The 26,763-nt window shown below is 37.9% G+C and overlaps 1 long non-coding RNA gene across 1 annotated transcript in view; it reads left to right on the top strand.

Moving 5' to 3' along the window:
* Positions 1 to 26,763, top strand: part of LOC144576804 (uncharacterized) — a 251,157-nt gene that overhangs the window by 100,337 nt on the left and 124,057 nt on the right. The gene's annotated exons all lie outside the window — the stretch shown is intronic.

The following is a 26,763-nucleotide window of genomic DNA, read 5'->3' as shown; positions in this document are numbered from 1 at the left end:
AGTTGCTTAGCCATCCTTAGTTAAATTGGGGTGAGGAGAAGATGTTGGACATTCTGAATCTCTCCTGTAATTATGAGAAGGAAGTAGAGGGCTAAGATAGCATGTTGAAGATGGCTGTGTGGACAAGATGAATCTGGCTGATAGCTTGAGGGTGTCACTGCAGAAACAAACTAACCCATCCCACAGCTGCACTGCCCCCCAGCTTCCTGTTACATCAGACAACACATTTTCTGATTTTTTAAACTGATATTTACTTGGGTTTTCTTCTTGTACTTTTTTTTTTTTTTTTTTTTTTGCCAAAACTGATGCAAATATCTCTAGAGATAAATTATATATTCCATAGTTAAAATCAAATCAGAAACCTACAGATATAATCACTAGTCTGTTTTCTTAAAGTTTATTAATTCATTTGACACTGGTCTAGAGATATTCACTCATTCATATATTCATTCGGTAAACAGTTATCGAGCCTTTATTATGAGCCAAGAACTAAGGATAGAGTCATAAATCAAATCAATATTGTTGTTCCTTTCATGGAATTTATAATCTAGCAAAAAGTAAAGATGTTGAACAAGTGTAGTTCAAGCAAAATACCTGGTGGGTTCAATGATGACTTGACCTGTAGCATTAGCATCTGGCATTTCAGGATGCACACTCGGCCAAGGCACTTAGCCACAGCTAAAGGTCAGGGAGAATCTGGCCTCTCTGTAATTGTACTGTGGTGATTGCTGGGCTTTGCAGATGGAGCTATGGGGTGATACAAGGAGACTGTTCATTAGGTATGCAGTTTCATACTTTCTTCTGTCCAGTTTGCAAACAGCTCTTTATGTGCCATATTTGCCCTTTGGGCTGGTTAATTGGTAAAAGAATAAAAATCAAAATGTATTGATATAAAGATATAAATGAATTCCCAGGAAACAGTATGTCAAGTACAAGAATATTTATCTCTAATTATTCCTAATTAGTATTTGGGAGAGACCATGAGCTAGATGTTAAGTAGGTAGTGTTCTTCACTAGTCAGACTTTTTTTTTCTTTTTTTCAGAAACTTTCCCATTCATGGCCTCTTATCCCAGTCTGCCTATACTTACTGAAATTTTGCTATGCACTGGGAATGCAATGAATAAACCAGAGGCAAACATAGGAGTCTTCTTTTTATCCTTTAAGAGCTTTATTTTAAATTAAGAGCACAGGTTTGGGAGACAGACAGCAGATTTTGAATACTGGCCCTGCCACTGATTAATTGTGAGGTCTCAGATAAGTCAAGATATCCATTTGACTTTAGGCTCTTTTTATGCAAAATTATGAATAATTATAGTACCTATCACATAGGTGTTTATGGGGATTACATGAGATAATACAGGCAAAGCATTTAGCTGAGTGTCTGGTACATGACAATTTTTCAGTATGGCAGCCCTACTCAGAGCTAAAGTATGTACACAAGTAACTATTACATAAGATAGCAGGCAGTATGCACCATATAATCCAGAGGAAAAAAATGTTGCATGAATTCAGAGGAAGGAGCCTCTGAAAAGAGGATGGGGAGCCACCTCAAGAAGGAGGTGCCATGTGACCTAGGTTTTCCCATTCCTGCCTTCACATTGGTTTTCCTTTCCAGGGGTAGTTAGTATTCTCTGAGAGCCTACCCTCTAGCTTTTCAGGGACAGACTCAATCTTGATGAGGACCAGGTCTTCTTTGTTCCCCGTTCACACCACTGATTCTAAGAAGTCACTCCCTGAAAACCAGCCCTTGTCACTGACCAGAGACGGAAATATGACAGAGCAATCCATCCCCACTTAGTAGTGGCATAGTGAAAAATATCACTTGTTTTCTCCTGGGTTGCTTCACAGATAGTGCCAGATCCAAACGTGTGATATCAAAGAGCTACATGATACCAGATATGTAACAGATGTTTTTTCTTTTCTAGGCTTAATTCAGTCATATTTAAATAGAGACATTGGACTATACAATCTGTAGAGGAGACACAATGGCAAGGACCAAATGGAATGCAGCACATGGTGTGCTTAGTACAGTGCTTTGAACATAGCGGCCACTCAGAGGGCATCATCTAAATATTTATGACGATATGTTCTATAATACTATTGTAGAATAGTATTTCAGCTTGCTATTGCTGCTATGAAACAAGTTGGCACAAACTTCATGGCCTTAAACAACACAAATTTGTCATCTTATATTTCTGTAAATTAGAATACGGGTCTCAGGCCTGGCAAGGTGGCTCACGCCTGTAATCCCAGCACTTTAGGAGGCCAAGGCAGGTGGATTGCTTGAGGTCACAAGTTTGAGACCAGTCAGGCCAACATAGTGAAATCCTGTCTCTACTAAAAATACAGAAATTAGCTGGGCATGGTGGTACATGTCTGTAATCCCAGCTACTCTGGAGACTGAGGCAGGAGAATCACTTGAACCTGGAAGGCAGAGGTTGTTGTGAGCCGAGAACATGCCACTGCACTCCAGCCTGGTGACAGAGTGAGACTCAGTCTCAATAAACAGATAAAAATAAAAAATGAAAAATAAGTAGAATATGGGTCTCAACAGGCTATGATCATGGTGTTGACAGAGACTGTGTTCCTTTATGGCAATTCTAGAGAAGCGTCTGTTTCCCGGTTATTTGAGTTGTTGGCAGGATTCATTTTCTTGTGTTTGTAGAAAGAAAATCCCCTTGTCCTTGTGCTGTCAGCTGAGGGCCTTTCTCAGCTTTGAGGAGCCACCCACATTCCTTGGCTCTTGTATCCCTTCCTTCATCTTCAAAGCCAGCTCCATGGGCTGAATTCTTCTTTTGCTTCCTATCTCTCTTTCTTCTGTCTTGTCTCCTAACTCAGCCTAGGAAAGTTCTCTGCTTTTGAGGACTGATGAAATTGAACTGAATCCATCCAAATAATCCAAGATAGGCTCTCCATTCCAAAGTTTGTATTCTTAGTCTGTGCCTAATGGATATCTTTGCCTTGGAAGATGTCCATTAGGGCATGGGCATCTTTGGGGAAGGGGCATTCACACTTATCTTTTCTCTGCCTTCACACTTATCTTTTCACATTAAGGAAAGCACTTGTGATGAGACTTTTACTATTTCATATTGGAGTACTCATTCTATATTTTATGTTTTTATCCCCAGAGCATTCAACATTTTGATAGATCTTTGTTTCCATGTAAGTCTTTATAGCTGACTTCTCTTTTCATGCGTGAATGCCTTTTCTTTATTTCAACTTTTTCTTTCCTCTCTCTTCAAACCAGTAATTTTCATACTTACCTAATCTGTGATTGCAGATATCATTTTCATGTCTATTACATTATTTAGCTTTTATGTCTTATTCTCCAACTGGTTTTGTTACCCTCATTTTTTCCATTTTCATTAGTGTATGTCTTCTGCATTTTAGGTTCTTGAAAATAGTATTTTTTAAAATTTTATTTTTATTATACTTTAAGTTCTAGGGTACACGTGCAGATCATGCAGGATTGTCACATAGGTATACACATCCCCATAAGTTATACATAAATAGATTAAGTAGAAGAGGAAGAGAAATTCAATAATTTTGGAAATGTTCCGCTTTCCAGCAATATATTTTATTATTTAAGTTTTCAACATAATTGTAAATTTTTCATTCCACTTAATAGTTATTCATTGTAACAATTAATGCAATGTCGAATGTGAAATCAAATGTGTAGTGAGTTCTCCTCAACCTTAATCACGTGCCCATGCATGCATCCTGTGTGTACTTCTACCCCTTTTGCTATGTAAATATAACTGTATACAAATACAGACAGTTTTTTCTTTTTTATTTGCGATAATAGATTGCATTATATTCTTCCAAAATTCATATGTTGAACTCTTAATTCTCAGTACCACAGAATGTGACATTATTTGGAAATAGAGTTGTACATGTAAATAGTTAAGATGAGGTCACTAGGCAGGGTGCTAATCCAATGTGCTTACATCATTATATAAAGGGGAAATTAGGACACAGAGATGTACAATCAGGGAGAGTGCTCTGTGAACATGAAGGCAGAGATTAGGATGATACTTCCGTAAACCAAGGAACACCGATGCATGCCAGCAGACCTCAAGAAGCCAGGCAAGAGGCACGGGACAGATCCTTTTTCATAGTCCTTAGAAGGAACAAACCCTGCTAACGTCTTTGTCTTGCTAACCCTGCTAAATCCTTCTGGATTTATAGCATCCAGAACTATAAGACAATGCATTTCTGTTGTTAAACCACTCCATTTGTGGTATCTTGTTAAGGTAGCCTTAGCAGACTAGTATATCTGCTTTCCAAACATAGGGTCATATTGTACAAATTGTCTTGTGATACATGTTATTCACTTTAACATGTCATGAGCATCTTTTTAGATCATGTATTTTAGACAAGGAAATTGCCATGCTGTGAACAGAAAAGTGGAATGTGGAGCTGGAGCTGCACAAGGTCCCCTTCCTTGGGATGGGCTGGGTCCAGGATGCTGTAGAAGTCATGTAGTAGTTCCAGGTATGGAATGTGACCAACATGGGTGCTAGCATGGTGGGCAGAGACTCAGAGCAGCTCTTCACTGTGTAACTCCTGCATGCCCTTCAGGTACCAGCATGCACAGAGCTTTACTGTAAAAGAAAAACATGTTCTCCCCCAGTCTTTGTGATGTGAATAACATAAGCACTGGCTGAATAGCTAGGTCCCTGTTAAGTTTTTAGGAAAAACAAATTCAAACAAATAAGCAATCACATTTGAAGAGTGGAGGAGATTGGATACTCTAGGAATTTTTCTGACTTTCTGGTACTTCACATAAAACCAGCCCCCCATGGTAAGAATGAAACCCTCTCTCTAGCTGAGGGATTCTTGTTCTGCAGAAATGAACACTTGATAAAAGTCGCTACAGATTTTAGCCCTGTGAACAGTTTTGAGATGAGTATCGGTTTGCAGGGATTCGGGTGAGGATGGTCTGTACTTTCAGAGGAAATGGCTACATTCAGTTTCCACTAACCATAGTTTCCATATTGTTTAAATAAAGATCCAATTTTACATGAGAATTCTAGGCAACAGCAAATCGAATACTGTTCTCAGGGTATTTTAAATGCCTTCTAGGTCCAGCCTTCCCAAAGCTTAAAAAGTTCATATGGTAAGTCACATGCCAGGGATTTTCTACATATTCATGCCATTCTTGGAGTGATTTATTCATGAAATGGAGCAGCCATGGAAAACTAGGCAGATATTGCTGCTTTTTAAGGTCACTGATCCAAAGCAGTGTACACTGTGTATGGAGATTGAAAAAGGAAGGTTTATTTAGGGAAAAAACATATTTTGCTAGTCTATCAAGTAATATTTTATGTTTCCAAAAATGGTAAGAATTTGGTCCTACTGAATTATCAGCAAAATATGAGAATAGCTAAGAGATTCTGACACGGAGTTATATTTCTTAATTGACTGTTTATTTTGACACTTAGGTAAAATCTATTTACTTTTCAGCTTTAAATTTATCATTCAGATTTTTAAAAATCTCAAGTATAATTTCAAGCTATAACAATCACTTCATTAACAGTATGGGTCCATGACTAGTCAATCCTTTAAGATGTATGAATATCTACCAAACAATGACATAAAATTCCTGTGATCATGTACACTTGGCCAAAGGACTAGAATGAAATTCATTTAGATGATTATACTTAATTCAATCAAGCATAGACCAAAATCTGAAGAACTCTATTTCTCTTTCTGAATTCCCTCAAAATATTGTGTATGGGAGAGAATTCATTACATGAGGCTTTATGATGTTTGTAACTTCTAAACTATGGATCTGGTTTTATGTAAGGAAGGAGAGAAGGGTGATTGTCTTTTAAGGAGACTAGTGCCAAGGGGCTAAGGGAACATTGGTTGTGTCAGTGCCTAAGCCAAAAGATTTATCTTTTGTGTTTTTTAAAGTTTGCAAGCCCAGATTTTGTTACTTGTCTTTCTTACATCATCAACCTATAATAATGGGAAAACAGAAAATAGGTAATCATTTGTGCAATGATAGAGTAATTCGTGTTTCATCTCTGAAATTATATAACTGTAGAATTTTTATTTCTTGGCTCACTTAGGCCATGTTATTTCATGGCCAGCTCTGAGGAAATTAAGGAAGGGTTTGGAGTAAGCACAATTTCAAGGAACCAATTTAACCATTTTGCTTGGTGCTTAGAATTTGAGAGTGACACATGAGCCATAAATTCAACTTGGGCTGATTAAATATCTGCTACTATGGGATAAACTCTGAAAGAAAAAATAATTCTTTCCATAGCTAAATATGGATGTGAAGGAAGGTGTATGAGTAAAGTAGTATGAAATAAACTTTCAGACAAAGGAATTCTATTTTGCCTTAAAAGAACCCAATAATTAGAGAACCCAATAGTAAAAAATCCACTATGAGAAAATTTGAGGTTGCCGTGTAATTCAGTCTTCCGTTTTCCCAGGATATTTCATTTCCTTTACTTGATCTGTGAAAGTGAAATGAGGTTAGAGTAGGAGAAAATGCCAAGGAGGGGAGATACTTGGGCTTCATCATTTCTAAGATTACTAATATTCTCTGCTTTTATATTTAACATTTAAGTACATTAAATATGTTTTCTTAGGATATTTGAGAGAATGCAGAAACTTAATTCTAATAGCTTTTTCTTCCAAATCCACAGCATTAAGTTAATATAGGCTAATGGCTATAACAAATAGCCCCAATGTTTAAATGGCTTAACATAAAAGAAGTTTATTTTTCTTTTGTTTCATGGTCCTATACCATTCAGTGTAAGGCTTTGCTCCACGTGGTCACTCAAGGATCCAGGCTCATTCCCTTTTGTGGCTCCACCATCTTCTAGGGGCTCATCTTCCTCTGCATTCAGCTGCACATATGAGGAGAGTGATGGAATGTGGAAAAGGCATATTCACTCTTAACAGCTGTGCCCTGGAGGTGATGCACTTCACTTCTACTTACATTGCATGACCTGGAGCTCAGGCTGATGATTTTCTCTAATTTCAAAGGAGGTAGTAATATAGTCTGACTGCGGGACCAGAAGAAACGATCTTCTGCCACAATATGCAGTAATTTTCAAATAAATATAAAGAAATGAAAGGAACTTGATATTAAAGACAATATTAGATATATTTGATATTTAGATTTTACAGTGCTTATTGTTATGGATATGAAGTCTCTTTGTACCATAGGTTCATTCATTTATTTATTCATCAAATATTTACTGAGTGCCTCCTGTGTGCCACTGTGCTAGGCACTGCTCCAGCATGAGGCAGATGGCTATAGTTCCTGAATTCATCAAGCTAACAGTTTAATGGCAGAGACATATGCTAATTAATGTGTAATTTCAAACTATCCAGATGCACTTTTGCAGTAGTTCTTGGTAGTACAATGCAACATGAAGAATATTCTCTTGATTTCCCTTTAAATATCTTTGTTACATCTCATCATAATTTCTCAGTTATTTAATTATATATTTCTCTATTACCATTTCTTTCACTTCTCCAGACTCAATCACTTTCAGAGTATGTAGTGGATGATTGTCATTCCCCAGGGAAAATTAGTGGAAATGGAGGATTGTCTTTATTTAGAGTTGGGTTTGAGCCAATTGTGTCATTTTATACCCTTTGATAAGTATTTTAAAATGAAAATCCTTTTATTCTATTCCCTTCATAACTCTTACTGTGAAAATATAAAAAATGTTCTATTCTGTAACTTGGGCCTCTCCTTGCACAAAACCTCAAGAGGTGAATAACTCAAACTGCTGGGACAGCCTAGTGGTGATTCTGGCAGAACTAAGCCTGTCTGCGAATGGGCCAGTCAGCCTCCCACCCCAGCACAGGTGCTAAGATGCTGCATATGACTGCATCTGCCCTAGATATAACCCGCCACAACTGCTTTAGATGAGGTTTTCTCAAGGAATGCCCTAGCACGAAGGGATTCAAGGGTATTTTTCCATAGCCCATAACTCTACTGTCTGATTTCACTATTAGAACAGGGAAGATTGTATTAGTCCAGTTACATACCCAGGTGGGGAATGGGCCAGCAGTTCAGGTATCAGGTGCCTTTTAATTTTGGAGGTATCCAGATATGAAGATGCATCCCCAGGTACCTACATAATAAGGAAAATATTGCCTTTTCTCACAGACTCTTCCTGAATGTGTCCAGGATTCCCAGGGTGGAAGGGCTTGGGATGGGGGTGGGGGCAGCTGTAATGTTGAGTTCAAAATTAATCAACTCTCTCTTGAGGTCCCAGCAGCCTGGAGGCAAAATTGGAATCTATGGAGAATGCTAGAGAATCTTCTCTCTGGGACCAAACAAGAAACTAAATTTACAGTAATCCTTTAAGAAGAAAAGAAAAATAATCCCAAGAGCCTTTGATCCTTCACTGTGTGCAATTGCAATCACCATGGAATAAAAAAATCTTAAATTTTAAGAATTCAGTGACCTCAAACTTTGCTGATGTTCTCGACTGACACTGAATTCAAGCCAAATAAGCAAACCTTAGAAAAAAGAAGTCCTCTGCAAAAATAATCTTAAGATGGTGGGGTCCTCCCCTTTTTCAGAACAGCCAGAAAAGAATGAAACTGTAGCTTAACTGTTAACATTTCATTATGAGCTTTGTCTCTTTGGCATATGGGAATTATCGTTTATGGAAAGATGCCCATCTGTAAGGAATGAGATAGACAATTTGTGGAATATTAAAGATGATAAGACTATGTCTGGTATTAATTGAAACATTTTGAGCTATATCTCATCTCCAGAGAAATAATTTCTTTTTTTCTTTCTGTAGCTTCTAGAGTTGCAGCTCACTTTTATTACTTTTATGGGTAATACACTCAGACAGACACACACACTGTATTCAAGTGAGGGAAATGGGAATTTCAGTACCTGGGGTGTTTAAAAGATGTTTCCAATAAAAAATTTAAATTTCTTAGATGTTTCTTAGGTACTTTGGGAAAAATCAATCACATGGTAAATGGTTTCATATTGGAATAATGTAATGGTTGGCAACTTACAACTACTTTTGTCTAAAATTAAATGATAAACCTTTTCCATTGGCATTTTTTTTTGTTGCAAGGGATTTTTAATTTTCTTCTTGTGAAGAATAGCCTTTCTAAAATATTAAGTAAAATTCAGAATAAAATCTTTCTGAGTGTGAAGAGACTGAAATTTTACTTGGTATAAATATGGTTGCTGTTCTTGTTTAAATAAGACAATTCAAATTGATATTTATCCAGTATGGGGCCCTAAGGTTGTGAGTTTTGCTCAGATTATTGATTATCATCATCAGCACCAATTGGGACATTAAAGGAAAAATAATGCAGAAGGCAAATGAAAATTTGGGGTTTTTTATTTGGTTTTCTTAACTTTTTCTTTAGCATAACTAATTTCTCTCTGGTTTCTTGAGCGTTCTCTCTCTCTTTTTCTTTGAAGCACACATTGTATAATTTTAAGCTTTGTTAAAAGATGTTACTTAGATGATTTTGAAAAATTGTTTGCTATCACTATTCCTACTAGATGTGTTATTTGTGGGTCTGTAGAAGATATTATGTAAACAAAAATCTGTTCTATGATGTGTGTGTGTAATGTATGTTTGTGTATATATATGTGTGCAAGTGTATGTATGTGTGTATGTGAGTGTGTGTGATTTCTGGTAGCTAAAGCCCCAAAGTGGAAAATTTAATTTATATTGGTATCCATTGACTGCCAGGTGGATGGCCAAGTCTTTTGAATTATAAACTTTTGTATGTAAGTTAAAAGCATTTACCATAAACTATAGAACTTTTTCTCAAATTGTCCTGTATTTAGGTTTCCTGCTTGCTGATTTAATCAACAGAAGATATAGTTAGAAAGGTCATGGAGGCTCCTGAAGTGGACCAAGGAACCTCTGTCATAAACCCTGCAGGGGACCCCACATGTGAAACCTGCCCCTCCATTGGGCACTGAGTTTCCTCAGACTCAGGAAGGCATTCATTTTCAACCAGTTTCTTGAAAGGAGCAATGCAGAGGATTCTGGCTTTAGAGCTGAAGGCCTGATTTTGAGAATGGCATCAACATTTTTATTTGTATATTTTAGAAAATGTACTTATTTGTATTTCTTCTCAATTGAATAAAACTTTTCATAAACTATAGATAATGATAACCTACTGCACAGAATTTTATTAGGAATGAGTGAAACAAAAGTGATAAAAGTATTATAAAGTTCTCAAAAGATGCTAGGGAGGGCCAGGCATTATGGCTGACGCCTGTAATCCCAGCACTTTGGAAGGCCGAGCCAGGTGGATCACGAGGTCAAGAGATCGAGACCATCCTGGTCAACATGGTGAAACCCCGCCTCTACTAAAACAAAAAATTAGCTTGGTATGGTGGCACGTGCCTAGTCCCAGCTACTCAGGAGGCTGAGGCAGGAGAATTGCCTGAACCCAGGAGGCGGAGGTTGCGGTGAGCCGAGATTGTGCCATTGCAGTCCAGCCTGGGTAATAAGAGCGAAACTCCATCTCAATTAAAAAAAAAAAAAAAAAGATGCTAGGGTGTTTTTGTTTGTTTTAAAATGTAATATCACCTCTTCCATTGGCCCTGTTCTTTGGTTTCTATTCATTTACTCAGCAGAGACATATTTAATCTCTACCCATTGACAGACCCCGGGCAGGTATTGTGTTGTGGTGGCCAGCCCAACCCAGAGCTAATGGTACAGTGGGAAAACTGACTGTAAAGAAACATATTAGCCAATACATAGTCTCATCTGGTGATAGAAGATGAGGTGGAAAACTGATCGGATTTAGAAGAGAGTGTAATAGAGACTTCATTTGGATTGTGAGTCAGGGAAGGCCTGTTTGAGGAATTGGCATTGCAATTCATATTGGTTTATAAGGGAGCCTTGGGCAGATGAAGAGCAGGCAGAATGTCTTCTCAGTGGAGGAAACATCAAGTGCTATTACTCTGGGATGGAAAGCAAGTTTAGAAGAAAGAAGGGATACAGAGGCAGGAGTGTCTGAAGCATAGTGAATTGGAGGGCCTGGGGACTGAATGGCAAAGGATGGGTCTGCAAAGACAGTCATAGTCTAGATGATATTAAAGATTTGGGTTTTATTGCAAATTAAGTTGGAGGCCATTACAATATCTGGAGCTGGTGAGTGGCACAAGCTGATTTATGTTTAAAAGAGTATAAGCCCTAAATATAAGCCATATCATCAGCCATGCTATAACATAGATTATTTGGTAGCTGAATGACTCTTGTGGAAATACAGATGTTCATCATAAACATTCAAACAATCTATAGAAATCCACAAAGGAAGGCAAAATTCAATGTGAATATCAGGTCGGACACAATGGCACACACCTGTAATCTCAGTATTTTGGGAGGCTGAGGCGGGTGGATCACTTGCAGCCAGGAATTTGAGACCAACCTAGCAAACATGGAGAAACCCCATCTCTGCTGAAAATATAAAAATTAACTGGGTGTGGTGGTGTGTGCCTGTAATTCCAGCTACTTGGGAGGCTGAGGCAGGAGAATCTCTTGAACCCAGGAGGTGGAGACTGCAGTGAGCTGAGATCATGCATTGCACTCTCACCTGGGCAACACAGCAAGACTGTCTCAAAAATAAAAATCATTGTGAATCCCATCATTCAGAGAAAATCACTCTTAACATTTGGGTGAACTTTCTTTCACATAGTATGCACACATGCTTACAATTTTATATTCAGATGATCAGAAATATATTGTTTTATTCTCCACTGACCTGAATAAAAACTCCACATATTGTGGTCTTTTTTCCATTACAACAATGAGGTACATCAATATGTCTCATGGATGCTTAGCTGTGAATTACTCTAATTGGCTTAGTCAATTCCCTATTGATGACTTTCAGCTTTTTCCTGTTTGTTGCTAATATACTGATGAAGCATCCTTGTACATCTTTTGGGGATAGATATATTTCATGTATGCACTTATTAAAGCAAATATCTAAAAGAGAAAATGCTGTATTAAGGCATTTGTACATTTTAGATTTTCATTCATATTGCCAGTCATCTAGAATTTAAGAAATCATGTGAAGAATCAATTTTTTTTCCTCTAGATAAAGAGTCAATTGTCATATTCACTGAAAAAGTAGGGTGCAATTTTAAACAACACAATTATCAATTTTACTCTTTGCAAATTTAAGACTTCTTCCTCTTATTCATTTTCTCTGTGTACAGGTTCATTTCTCTCACTGGACTGTAGACTTCTTGTAACATATGCTTTAGGTCAATCTCAAACTCCTGTCCCAGCTTGGACTACTTGCCAGTTGTAGAACCAAAGGCAATGGATTATTACAGTGGCTGTAATTTATCTTTAAAATACTTCAGCATAGGCAATACCATGGATACCACGTGTGAGTGAGTGTAAATTGGTTTTAATCCATGCCTAGTTCAGAGTACACGCCAGAGGGTTGCTTAGTTAGCATTTGAAAAACTGTAGTTAGAAATTCACTTTCTGAAGGACTTAGCTATAAGCCTTCAATTACGGCTATCTCAACCCACATTAGAGTGTTTTCAGTTAGTAGAGTAATGTAGAAATTCTATTCCATTGGTGAAACAGATACTGTACTAACTATGTGGATAGGTATGCTGTGAGATATGTGAGAGGCCTCTGGCTTATTTACTGTCAATGCAGACTTATTGGCACTTGGGGTCCTCCAATTCTTCTCTGTGCCTTCTTACTGTTGAGAATTCCTCATCCAAACCTGATGTACCTGATGAAAATAGAAAGTCACTTGAATCCAGCTTCTGTGGTATTGCCTTACTAGTCTGGAGTAGCTCTTTCATGCAAAGCTCTTTTAAGAGTCTAATGGGCACAGGGTTGGGACAAGATCAATCTTCCAAAACAGGTTTTACAATGGTTTCTGTAGCCACTTGGCAATAACTGTTGATTGCTGAATTTGGTCTGAGACTTGCTTTCTCTACACTATACAGTAACCTGGAAGAAGATATCCACCAGAAAGAATCTATCATCTGTGCAAATCAATTCACAATGCTGGGAATACCTTGGAAGTCACTTTCTCTCTCTTTCTATGAAAACATTCAGCCAGGGAACTTTCAGCAACTCAAAACTGCTGAGCCTCCTTGTAGCCTTCAGCAGCCAGTAGGCTGAATTGAGGCTGGTCACAGAATACTCCCTGTGCCCATTCTTCTTAAAATAAAAAGCTCACACCAAAAATCATGGCAGGTATGCAAATATTACTGCAGATTTTATGAGGAGATGCGATTGTCAAGTCACAGGCAGAGCTTAAGCTTCCCTTTAAACGCTGTCTCTCTCGCCAGTCTTGTCTCCACCCTCTCTCTTCCATTTCTCATTTGCCATTTACTGTTTGATTCTCTTTCCACTTTCCTACTTTAATGAGGCCTTAAAAATCCCATTTATTTATGGTCCACACCCTTGCAGCAAAACTAAATTGTTGCTCATAAATGCCCATTGGCACCATGGAACTATTCTTGTATAACAGAGGAGAACTGGAGTTATTTCTTTATTACCCCTCTGGCAGGAAATTTCAGAAGGATAGAGCATTCCTTCCTCATGCAGGGCATGTTTTGTCCAGAATATTGCTTCATTGCTGCTCAGCCCACCATGAAGTCCCCTTATGTTGCCTCCCCACATCTTAGGGCAGCTAAAGCCTGTTAGCAGTGTTGAAAATGGGGCAAAGGAAATATTTACCAGAGGAGTGTATTCCAGGGAGGGGAAGTATTTCCCAGCGCATAGAAATACTTCATTCCATTTCCTTCAGAGTGGTGTCAGCAAACAATCCAGAGTGTGAAAAAGACATTTTGGATCATGTTTACAGGGCTCTTGGTTCCCCTCTTTGTTTTTTAGAGGTATGAGCTTAGCTGTCCTTAACGTCTTTTGATCAGCACATGGAGGCCAAGCCACTTTGGGCCTAGCTTAGTGCAGTCTACAAAGAACTGGCCATGGTACGAATGTTCCCTCCTTGACTCCTGCGATATGCCTTAACATTTTAATTCCATGCTTCATGCGCTCACAACAGTGGCTTCTCATGAACAGTAAGGAGTACATCATGGTTTTCACTTTAATTATAATAGCTACCTTTCTAACTACTTGGATTCTCCTGATCTCACAAGTTCAATACTATATAATGTGGAGAGGCAATTTGTTCTAATAGTTAAGGACACAGGGAAAGAATCCTGGTTTTGCCATCTACCAATTCTGTACCATTTGATAATGCCAAACACTTCTAATCTCAGTTGCCTCATCTGTAGAATGAGTGTATTAACAATACTTAAATTATAGGATGGTGGTGAAATACAAAAGAGATAATATACAAGAAGTATATATGAAATATACCTAAAATGTCTGGTAAGTAATTCAATAAATGATAGTTATCATCTTCATCACTTAAGATGACAGAGTTGGGAAGTGGGATTCCTGAGATTCAAACTCAACCTAACTTCTAAGCTTATGTACTTAGGATTGTGTTTTATGACAAAGACAACAGTGAATCAGAGCTAACATTTTATATCGCGCTCTAAAAAGACTTGCTGAGTACTATTGTAAGCATGTATACCTATTAACCTCTCTTATAGTCATACAACCCTATGAGATTGGTGTAACTCATCATTTTCCATATTTGGAGATGGAGAAACTGAGGCCCAGGGAAGTTAAGTGACTTGCTGAAGATTCCTGCTGGTAAGTGGCAGTAGCGAGCCATCAGCTGCCTGGGGAGTGCAGGCTCTGAGCCACTTGCAGTGCTCTGCCACCTATGTGAGTTTCATTCTCAGACTGGACATTTCATTGCTCAGAAGTCTATCCTGAAGTAGGGATGGTTTCTGTACAGCATGGTGGGGAGTTGCAGTGTGGGAGCCTGAGCCAAGTAAGCAGGCCTGAAATATTGGTAGGATGGTATAATGGGGTTGTCTTAGTGAACAGAAAGACTTTGCCCTCCTCTTGGAAAAAAGAAAGATGAGGAATTCATGGAACACGAGTTGAGTCCAAAGCTGGTGACCACTAAAAAAGGAAAATTTTGAGTAGAGTTATTGTGTCAAGTAAATGGATTTCTCTCTGACTTAGCTTGGAGCTAATGCCTGCATGGGAAGCAGGGACCATATAAGACAATGAGATTAATAATTCACATTTATTACAGCTCTGTATGAATGATCTCATGTAATTATCATTGACAAGCATTGGAAGGAGTTTTCATGTTTGTACCCACTTATCAGATGAGAAATCTGAGGCACAGAAAAGTTTAAAACTGTGCCCATGTTCACAGTACTGGGGTGAGGATCTTGACAGGCAGACTCCAGACCACACTCCACTTCTGTGGATGTGAGGATGGCACAGTTAAGCCACTCGGACCACAAAGCATCAGAGCAACCATGCCACGAGGGGCATGACTTTTCCAAGAAGACATACCAAGGAATTTTCTGAAAGAGCCGGGAATTGACATGGAGGTGGGGAAGTTGTGCACATTGTGAGGTCTTATCAGTAAGAGAAATAACTAAATGAGCTGAATAAAGCTTTCCTTTTGTTCCTCTTCTGTTCCAAGGTGGTGAGGCTTGAGGAAACATGTTAGAGAGGAAATGATTTAGTCAGAGGTTGTGCATGGAGAATCGTACTTTTGTTTTCCTCAAGAAGGCCATGCCATCACTAGATGAAGCACTTTAAAGAGGGCACATCCTTCTATCTTTCCACTTTGAGGGAGGAAATTTTTCTGAGAGTAGAAAAATTATAATGGAGTTTCTGCTCTCCTTTGTAGGAGGAAAATGGTAACAATTTAGTGATGTGGCTGGAAAAATCATGTTTCTTTTCTCTGAGGCATCATTCTGACTTATCTGAGGGGAGTTCTTAATTATTAAGATAATGCCAGACCAATAAGTCAGCTAGCCCTAGTTTGGTCAATAATAATTCTATCAGAAAAGCTTGAAATCATTTGCTGTTTGTGATTTCATAGCAAATAAAACTTTACCCAACAGGTGTTTTAAGTAAAGTAGTTTGACTCCAAGGTCTACATACAATGTTTTCTTTATGCTAAATTGTTTGCTTAAGAAGTCTCCAAGACAGGTAAAGTGAAAAGCATTGCTCCCAAGAATCAAACCAACACAACCACTTAAAACCTCATAAAAATGTATTTGAGTAAGACAGGGAATAGAACCTCATTATTCTAGCAAAAGTTTAGTTTGTGTTTTATTTCACTTAGCTTCATCTTTCTGTGGACCATAAATAAGAAATGCCAAGTAATAAATACACTATACAAAATGTATTTTAATAATCCTAAAGGGCTTCATTACTGTGGTTATAACCTGCAGATGTAAATTATGGCTGATACTCTAGCCTTCATTTATCAACTTCAGAGGTTCTCTTTTTGCTGCTGCAATGCTATAGGATTATGCTGTTTACAGAATAAATTAACTTGATGTAGTTAAATATTTAAAATATCTAAAAGATAATATCAAAATCTTCAAGGAACATATGATACATAATATTGTGTGGTTTTGGATTTTTTTTAACTGAAAAAATCCATAAAGCAAGGTAATAAATTGGGAAGTTATCCAAGAGAAACCAAACAGCTGTTTTCAATAATGAGGGTAAATTCTAGTCATGGGAAAAGCTCTCTTACTGCCAGAGCTGTTGGAAAAGTTTTGTGCATTAAACAGGTCTTGAGACTAGCAGAGAAATCCCTTATGCAATCTAGACCCAAACCACTGTTCTTTTTTTGTTTTGTTTTCTGGTCTCCATTTTTACCTTCCATTTCAGTGAATCTGGAATTCGAAATAGTTGATGCACCAGAAAACAAATAAACAACAACAAAAACTCTCTGCCACTGTGTATTTTTTGTTTTTAATCTTTTAGATTATTTTACTTTATTTTATTTTGGTTATAACTAATACATAATTGTACATGTTTATGGGATACAGTGTGAGGTTTCAATATACGTACACATCCTGTAATGATCAAATCAGGGTAGTTGGCACGTCAAATACCTTAAATCATTATCATTTCTTTGTGGTGATAGCTTTCAAGATCCTTTTTCCTAGCTATATTGAAATATACAATACACTACTATTATTAGCTATTGTCACCCTACTGTGCAATAGAATACCCAAATTTATTCTTCCTATTTAACAGTAACGTCGTACTCATCAGTCTATCTCCCTCCATCTTTCGCTCCTCCTCGCCTCCCCAGCCTCTGGTAACCACTACTCTATTCACTACTTCTTTGAAATCAACTTTATTAGATTTCACATATGAGTGAAATCATGCACATTTGTCTTTCTGTGTCTGGTGTATTTCATTTACATTATATGTTCCAGGTTCATCCATGTTGCGGCAAATCACAAGATTTTCTATTTATAGCAGAGTAGTATTTTATTGTGTATCTATATATTTTCTTTATTCATTCATCTGTTGGTAGACACTTAGATTGATAACATATCTTGGCTGTTATGTATAATGCTATAATGAATTGGAGTGCAGTTATCTTTTTGACTTAACTGATTTCAATTCTTTTGGATATACACCCAGCAATAGAATTGCTAGGTCATATGGTAGTTCTATTTTAAATTTTTGAGTAATCTCCATACTGTTTTCCATAATAACTGTACTATTTTACATTCCCACCAACAGTGTATAAAAGCTCCCTTTTGTTTACATCTTCACCAGCATTTGTATGTTTTTTGCCTGTTTGATAACAACCATTATTTTTTGTTTTGTTTTATTTTTTGAGATGGGGTCTCACTCTGTCACCAGGCTGGAGTGCAGTGGCTGGATCTTGGCTCACTGCAACCGTTGCCTCCCAGGTTCAAGTGATCCTCCTGCCTAAGCCTCCCAAGTAGCTGAGACTACAGGCCCATGCCACCATGCCCAGCTAATTTTTTGTATTTTTAGTAGAAATAGGGTTTCACCATGTTAGCCGGCATGGTCTTGATCTCTTGACCTCATGATTCACCCACCTCAGCCTCCCAAAGTGCTGGGATTACAGGCATAAGTCACCATGCCTGGCTGATACCAACCATTTTAACTGGGATGAGGTAACATTTCGTTGTGGTTTTGATTTGAATTTCCCTAATGATTAGTGATATTGAGCATATTACCATATACCTGCTGACTGTATGTTTTCTTTTGATAAATGACTATTCAAGTATTTTGCCTATCTTTAATTGGATTATTTATTTTTTTGATATTTAATTTTTTACACACTGGGTATTAACCCTTTGTCAGATGCATAGTTTACAAATATTTTCTCCCATTCTGTAGGTTCTCTTTGCTTTGTTGATTGTTTCCTAATCCCTACCAAAACACCAGTGACGTTCTTCACAGAAACAGAACAGACAATTCTAATATTTGCATGGCATACAACAGACTCCAAATAACCAAAGAAATCTTGAGCAAAATGAGCAAAGCTGAAGGCATCAGGCATTATACTACCTGACTTCAAAATATACTACAAAGCTATAGTGACCAAAACTGGTACTGGCAAAAGAACAGACAGATAGACCAATGGAACAGAGTAGAGAGTCTAGAAATAAATCCATGCATTTATAGCCAATCAATTTTTGACAAAGGTAGCAAGGACATACTTTGGAGAAAATACATGGTTCTGGGAAAACTGAATATCCACATGCAGAAGAATGAACTAGACCCTTATCTCTCTCTCCTTATACAAAAATTAACTCAAATAGATTAAAGACTTAAATGTAAGATTATAAACTACAAAAATACTAGAAGAAAACACAGGGAGAATACTTCATTGGTCTGGGCAAGGATTTTTTGGATAGGACCTCAAAAGCCCAAGCAACAAAAGCAAAAATAAACAAACAGGATTACATCAAGCTAAAAAGCTTTTGCACTGCTGTATATTTTTACTGATGTCTTGCTACTGATCTGGAATGCCCCTTTGAAATTTCCCTCCTTCAAATCCTAAACCAAATGCTACCTCTTCCATGAAGTGCTTAAACAAAGTAATTATTAGACCCTTTTCTGAATCCTTTCAAAGTGGTTTACTTGAAGTCACATGTAACAGACATTACATAAACTTTTTATTTGTTACATCTGCACACAATTCTGATCTTCCAAATAAACTGTAATTTCTGTAAGGGCAGAGATCTTGTCTTATGCTTGTATGCATTTCCCAAATGGCTTAGCACAGGTCCTTATATGCATTGGAGATTCAATATGTATTTGTCAGCTGTACAGATGAGTGGCTTTCTAATAAACTGGTCTGATCCAGGAAATCATTTGTTTACCCTGCGTAGGTCTTGGTTTTGCTGCTTTAAATGTCCCCGGCTACTCATGGACTAAAGAGAAATCCAAGAGAAATGAATTACTGTGTGGTTTTGAAATGATATTCTTGGAATTGCCTAATAATGTTTGTGACCCATATTCTCAGTATGTGTTTTATTTCTGTCCTAAAAAATACTGCATATGTATGTGTTTGTGTGCGTGTGTGTGTGTGTGTGTAATTGTTTTTTGTACAAAGTAGTGACATTTATATTCCCTAGCCTCATCACACAGTATCCTGTTTCAACAAGAGTACAGCTAAGCATTTTTCTCTATCCATGAGAGAATAATGGAGATTTTTAAAAATAAATATAGAACTACATTCTTATATCATGGTACTCAGTGCTTTTTCCAGCAAGACCATTTTTCTTTTCTAGAACACCGGCCATATGCCACACTGATCTGAGGACTGAGACAGAGTTTCGCTCCGTCACCAGACTGGAGTGCAGTGGCATCATCTCAGCTCACTGCAACCTCTGCCTCCTGGGTTCAAGCAATTCTCCTGCCTCAGCCTCCCAAGTAGCTGGGACTACAGGCACGTCACCATGCCCAGCTAATTTCTGTATTTTTAGTAGGGACAGGGTTTCACCATGTTGGCCAGGATGGTCTCGATCTCTTGACCTCGTGATCTGCCCGCCTTGGCCTCCCAAAGTGCTGGGATTACAGGCATGAGCCACTGCGCCCAGCTGAGGACACCACTTTATTTATAAACCAGCTCAAAAATTACTTCTGCCTAAATACTTTAACTCACCAATTATATTCCAGCCTGTTCATATATATACCCAAATTTCCTTCAGTATTTATGTAGGTCATGTGCAGTATATTATTTCAATATTCGTAAGTTTACTTGGTCATTCAGCAAGTATTTACTACATTCAAGCCCTACACTAGTGAAGGTGAAGTTACAAAGATGCCTCAGACACGTCATGTCTTCAAGAAATGTACAGCTTAGAATGAAAGATTAAATACACCTGTGTGCCCAGGTAGTAGAGTTGAGAACTACTAAAAAAGGGATAAATTAAACAATAGTCACTCGAAGGAAAGAGGACCTAGTGTAAGCTGCATATTATCGGATTGGGTTGTAATTTGCACGGGGCCTTCATGGGTGGAATTTCAGCATTTGTTAACTTACTGCTTTCTTATAAGTCATTGTAGACTAGAGAGGAAATCTATATGACTAGCATAAAGTCTTTGTAACTCCTTCAGAGAAAATCTACCAAGCATTTTTGAGAAATGAGAAATGAAAACTCCTCAAAAATGGTCAATGGTCACATAGCAGAGAAGGAGGTGCGTTTTACACTGCACATTCAGAGAGATTCCTTCAATCTCACCAGCCCATTCTCTCTATTTGTCTTACTTCCTGTCTCTCTTACACTGGAGGCAAGAGGTCCCTTCTCCTCAAGTGCTTTTTTCTGATGCACCCAGCCTTGCTGGCTCCAGCCTCTCTCCCTGCGTCTGTCCTGCTGCTTTCCCATCTCCCCTTCTAACAAAGCACCACTGTTCTTTCACTGCTCCTACCCACTACTTAATGCTACATTTGTCAAAGACCATTATTATAAGAGTAAAGATTTTATTGCACTCAACTGTTCTCAGCATCCTCTCTCCTTAGAACTCAGTGAAAGATTATAAATAACACAGTTTTGGTTATCCTATAATTATTTTACGTGTGCATGTTCTGTCTCTCAGTTGCATGCTAACCCTCCCATGGGTCACAACTTCCAATTCTTTGGAAGCCCTCTCTTTCTTTTTTTCATAATGTCTGCCATTGTGCTCCCTGCACAGGAGGCTGTGGAGAAGGAGAAGCATAGCTTCTGTCACTGTAGAGGGCCATAATGCTTGGGTACTACTCTGCCAGGTGAGTCAGCATCTGCAAATAAGTAGTGTTTTTGCTACTGACATAATAGCTGAACACCCAGTCTCCAGGAGTCGTGTTTGCTTCTGTTGACTTAGGAGACTCTTAGAAGCTTCTTCTGGTATTTCAGATTGTTTAATAAAGGTTGAGTGAGATGTGATGCTCTGCATCCCTGGGAATTATCATGAAGGAATGGGGGACTAAGGAAGGTGAGACAAGGACGAATTTATCTCTGTCTCTAAGATGTCAGCCACTGTTAGTCATGCTGATATTTATTATGACAATTTGACTCTCCCAGGTTCAAAAAGAAAGCATTGTGACAAATTCAACTCATTAACTCTAGTTGTGCATGCTGACATGTGACACTCAAATATTTCCACCATCTCTGTCAGAATTTATTTCTGTATGTTATATTTTACTGACATAATAAATGTACATATGGTTTGTTTCCTTCTTTATGGCCTAATTGGTATAAATAGCCTCGAGCCCTTTCAACTGTATCGAACCATCGTATCACAAAGTTGTTTATTCCTGTCTTCTGAGAAAGCAGGTCATTAAAAATTCTGGAAACGACAGTTTCGAATTCAATGAAAAGAACACTGTAAATATATCTTATGCATAACATTACAACATATAAAAATCATGTATCTTGAGCTGTAGCCATGTAGAAAAAAGAAAATGTCCACCAATTTATGTTCATTCCTGGATTAAAACATATATGAATGATCAAGACAAAATTAAAGCAATTTAAACTGGATGCATTACCCATGGTCAGAGGAAACTGCAGGGAATACTCCTTAAAGGCTGTTTATTCTTATATTTGTTTGGAATGTGGATGTAGGAGGGCCAAGGGCATCTCTAGGCTTTTAGTTTCCAGAAACAAGCAAAGAAAAAAAATTAAAAAGGAAAAGCGAGCCAGGGGACAGTGTTTGGGGGTAGGATTATTTAGGAGGATAATTTTTTGAAAAACAAAACAAAAAACACCTCTTTTAGTTAAATGATCTTGATTGCATTGTGTGTCAGGCACATCTTAGATGCACTGCAGAATGCAGAACCAAAGGGTTCTCTGTGGTCATCAAACATGACCAAAAATCAGGGATATAATGCAATGCATGAAGCTAATTATTGGCAAAGGAGAGTCTGATAGTTATGACTCTGCTAATCTGATAGTTATGACTCTGCTAATCCAGTGCTTTGTCAATCCATGCTCTCAAACATCCATTGTAGGATTTCTGATGCCCAGAAGCCATATTTGGAATGATCATTTTTACAATAAAAGTTGTGATTTGTAAAGTTTTGTCTCACAATGAGTGAATTTTGCCTGCCTATATTCACTCAAATATTCTCACTCTGTTTGCTAAAGCTTCATTTTTTTCTGTTTCTTCCTTTTTTATAGAAGTGCCATTGAGGTTTTTGGGTTGGAAGTAATGCCAAGATTGAGGTGCCACTAGACAGACTTTGGCCTGGGGATTTCAGGAATACCCCAGTCTAGCCTTGAACTGGACCAGTCAGCTCTCCTCTCTGTAAGTCTCCAAGAGATAAACGTAAGAAAATAGAAGAGTGATCTGCTTTATCATTAGCTTTGCTTCTTGCCAAAACACTATTGAAAAGTTCTAGTAATTTAGCCCAAAGGCATAAGGAAACCTCACCCTCTCCCAAGCCCCAAATCCAAATCTTACAACTAGTGAACAAAAGAGAGAGGAGGAGAGAGTGACAGAGCTTCAGCAAGGAAGGAGAACTGGGGCAGCAGTGCTGGAAGGCAGGATGGTACAGTTTGTTTTACCACTTTAGGCAGGATGCTGCTGGAAAACCATCACAGAATACAAAGAAAGAAGCCAGAGCTGGTTTTCTTGCATCTGCTCATGGGGAACTTTCAGTTTTGATGGCATGGAGGCATGAGGAATGATAAGCCCTATATGAGCAGTAACCCTTACACTACAGTGTTGTTACCTTCCAGCAAATATGGCTCAATCAGGGTTGTATTATATTACTAGTAAGTCTGGTGTTTTGCCTATGAGTGAGGTGGATCAGAGCAACATGTGCCTGAGAAATTGAGAATGGGCCCCACCTCTATTTTGAAGGTGGCCCTTTTGTCTTCCTTGTGTTTTGCCTACTCTGTCTTAAGGACCCACAGTTACATGATCTTTACATCGTGTTTCAGCATCCTAGTCATCATCTTCTGAACATGCTTCCTTAATGAGTATTCCCCAGAACCCTGTGAGAATCTTCAGACATGGTCTGACTTAGTGGCTTTGAAAGTTTTTCAAGATCCAATGAAACCATATCCATGGAATTTCCTGATTTAGTAATTTTATAAAAACAGAAATAAAAATTCATTCACTCACATTCATATGAGAACTGTTCTGGTTCTTCTGGCCTTCTGGGAACTTTATTGTAGCTGGTGACTCCATCATCACCCACCCATTCCCCAGGCTAAAAGCTGGGGATTTATCCTCAATCCATCCATTTCTTTATTCTCTTCCATCCAGTCAGTTACCAGACTGGCCATGCTGCCTCCCATCTGTCTGCTGCTGTGACTGCTGTAGTAGCAGTCTTCGTTGTTTCTCAACTGAGTACCACAACAGTCTCCTCATTAATTCTCTTATTCACCATATAGTGATCCATTGACACTGCAAGTCTGGTCATTTCACCCTCCTACCCTCTGTCATTCCCCACTGTGGACAGGACACAATCCACGTTCCTTTTGCATGTCTCTCCAGGACATCATCTAGCCTTGTGGATGACCTTTTTCCTGACCTTTTCGTGTTTTTCGCGAATACCTGTTTTCCTGTCTTGGGCTTTCACATTCAGAACACTGAATGGCTTGTAACTCTCAGTACTTGGTACCTTTCCCTCACCTCTGCAACTTCCATGTCTTTGCTTAAGGTATCCCTTAACTGGGATATCATCCCCCACTTCCATGGTTGTGAGAGTTAAATGGGGTAATACATGTGGAGCACATTCATAGGAGCTGGCATATCACACATGTTCAGAAACTGTTGGCCCTGAGGGAATGTAACCCAGTGGCTAAAGGGAGAAGCTGAAGCCAGGCCAGCTGTTTTGGAATGCAAAATTCACTTAACATCTCTTTGTCTTCATTGCCTCTTCTGTAGAAAGAAGATAATAATTGTGCCTATCTCATAGGTTGTTATGAGGATTAAATAAGATAATATATATAAAATACTTAGAGTCATGCCTACAAAATAAATTGTCAATTAGTTACTATTATCATTAATCTTTGAGCTTTAGTTCAGGCAACGTCTCCTTTGCCTTTTGCCCTTATTAGCTGAGTTATTGTTAGGTACCCTTTTTCAGTGATTATGTAGCACTCATTTCATTCACGTATTCATTCATTCAAAAAATAAATATTTATAGAAATCATACCTTCTGGTAAAAATGAAAATACAAATAAGACTACCTTCAAGGAAATCTCAGTCTAATGGAGAAGACCAACCCATTGATGTCATACAAGCAATATGACAAGTACGGTGATTGGAACAAAAGCCCAGAAATGTAATGACAAGAACCTGTAGTTACGAATGAGCACCAAAGTCCCCATTACTACTTTGTTTTGCCTATCTTCTAGTTGGACCATGCGAATTAGAAAAGGTCCTTTACTTTCTGTTTCATTGTACTTTCCAAGGATTGACTTTCGTTTTAGTTTCACCAGTGGTCTTCATTTTGCCTTTTCCTGTAAGCTCACGATGCGTCCTACTGACAGGTCACAAACTCAAATATGAGAGCCAATAGGTACTGAAAATGACAGGAGCTAGTGTGGTGAAGACTGGGGCATGGCTAAACGTATGGCGTGGCTGATTGATACTGACTAGAGTGAGCATGTTTAAGCAGGTATAAATCTCTGTGGAAAGATTCAATGTCCAAATGATAAAGGACATTTCAGAATAGTGGACTTCACTCGTTTGTTGCCTGTGCTATACTGGACAAAGTGCCTGAAATAGTCTTCCCAAAAACTGTTGTAATTCTGTATTTAATGGCACTTGAGAAAAGGACTCTTTGGTTAGATTAGGGAAGAATACCAATGCTGTCAGAAAAGGCATTGCCCATTTGGGTTCTGTCCTTTTGTTGGCCACATATTGAGAGCATTAAAAGACAAAGAATTGAAAGCTGATTTGTATCAGGGTATGCTTACGTATATACTGGTTCTATACTTGTCACATTATAGGCACTCCATAAATAGTTTCAAGTCCTAATGAAAAGCTCATTAGGCTTCTGCAGAGAAAATAAAACTATAATCAGAGCAAATAGACAACCTACAGAATAAGAGAAAATTTTTGCAATCTATCCACCTAAGGTCTAATATCCAAAATCTGCAAAAAACTGAAGTTTACAAGAAAAGAAACAACCCCATTAAAGTGGGCAAAGGATATGAAGAGATACTTCTCAAAAAATGACATACATGCGACCAAAAAAATATGAAAAAAAACTCAACATCACTGATCATTAGAGAAATGCAAATCAAAATCACAATGAGATACCATCTCATGCCAGCCAGAATGGTGATTATTAAAAAGTCAAGAAACAACCAATTCTGGCAAGGTTACAGAGAAATAGGAGAACTTTTACACTGTTGATGGGAATGTAAATTAGTTCAACCAGTGTGGCTATTTCTCAAAGATTTAGAACTGGAAGTACCATTTGACCCAGCAATCCTATTATTGGGTATATACCCAAAAGCATATAAATCATTCCATTATAAAGATACATGCACATGTATGTTCATTGCAGCATTATTCACAATAGCAAAGACATGGAATCAACCCCCAAACCCATCAATGATAGACTGGCTAAAGAAAATGTTAAACATATATACTATGGAACACTATGCGGCCGTAAAAAGGAATGAGATCACATCCTTTACAGGAACATGGATGGAGCTGGAAGCAATTATCCTCAGCAAACTAAGGCAGGAACAGAAAATTAAACACTGCGTGTTCTCACTTATAAGTGGGAGTTCAACAATGAGAACCCATGGACACAGGGAGGGGAAAAACATCCATTGGGGCCTATTGGGGGAGGGAAAAAGAGGAGAACATTAGGGAAAAAAGCTAATGCACAGTGGGCTTAATATCTAGGTGATAGGTTGTTTGGTGCAGCAAACCACCATGACACACATTTACCTGTATAACAAACATACACATCCTGCACATGTACCCTGGAACTTAAAGAATAAAAATAGAAATTAAAATTAGAAAAGAGAAAAGCTCTTTAAATTGCTTTGTAGAGGCAATAGTAATTAATACTCATAGTACAAACTGAAGAACTGCCTTACTCTTCAGAATCATCAAAAAGATTTAATTATATTTTATTATTACTTGTATTATTTAGAAACTAGAAATAATTGTTTAGTGATTTTTCTATTGTCTCCAATATTTGATCCATAAGAGCATGCTTTTCCCCATCCTGTATCATAAAAATCATTGTCATGATTGTAATCATCATCATCAACATATCTTTTATGACAGAATTTCACAATTTTCAAAGATCTGTCTTATCTATATTGTCTAACGTGATTTTCGTATTCCCCTTTTGAAGTAAACTGGAGGGATACATTCTCTAAGACTTCGTTTTCTTTCTTGTAAAATAGATATGTCCATACTTATGTTAATGTTAAAGTAAATTGCATG

Source organism: Callithrix jacchus, chromosome 6 (assembly GCF_049354715.1).
Source record: "Callithrix jacchus isolate 240 chromosome 6, calJac240_pri, whole genome shotgun sequence".
Lineage (NCBI taxonomy): Eukaryota > Metazoa > Chordata > Mammalia > Primates > Cebidae > Callithrix > Callithrix jacchus.
Note: the sequence above shows the minus strand (reverse complement) of the source record. Positions and strands in the feature narration are given on the sequence as shown.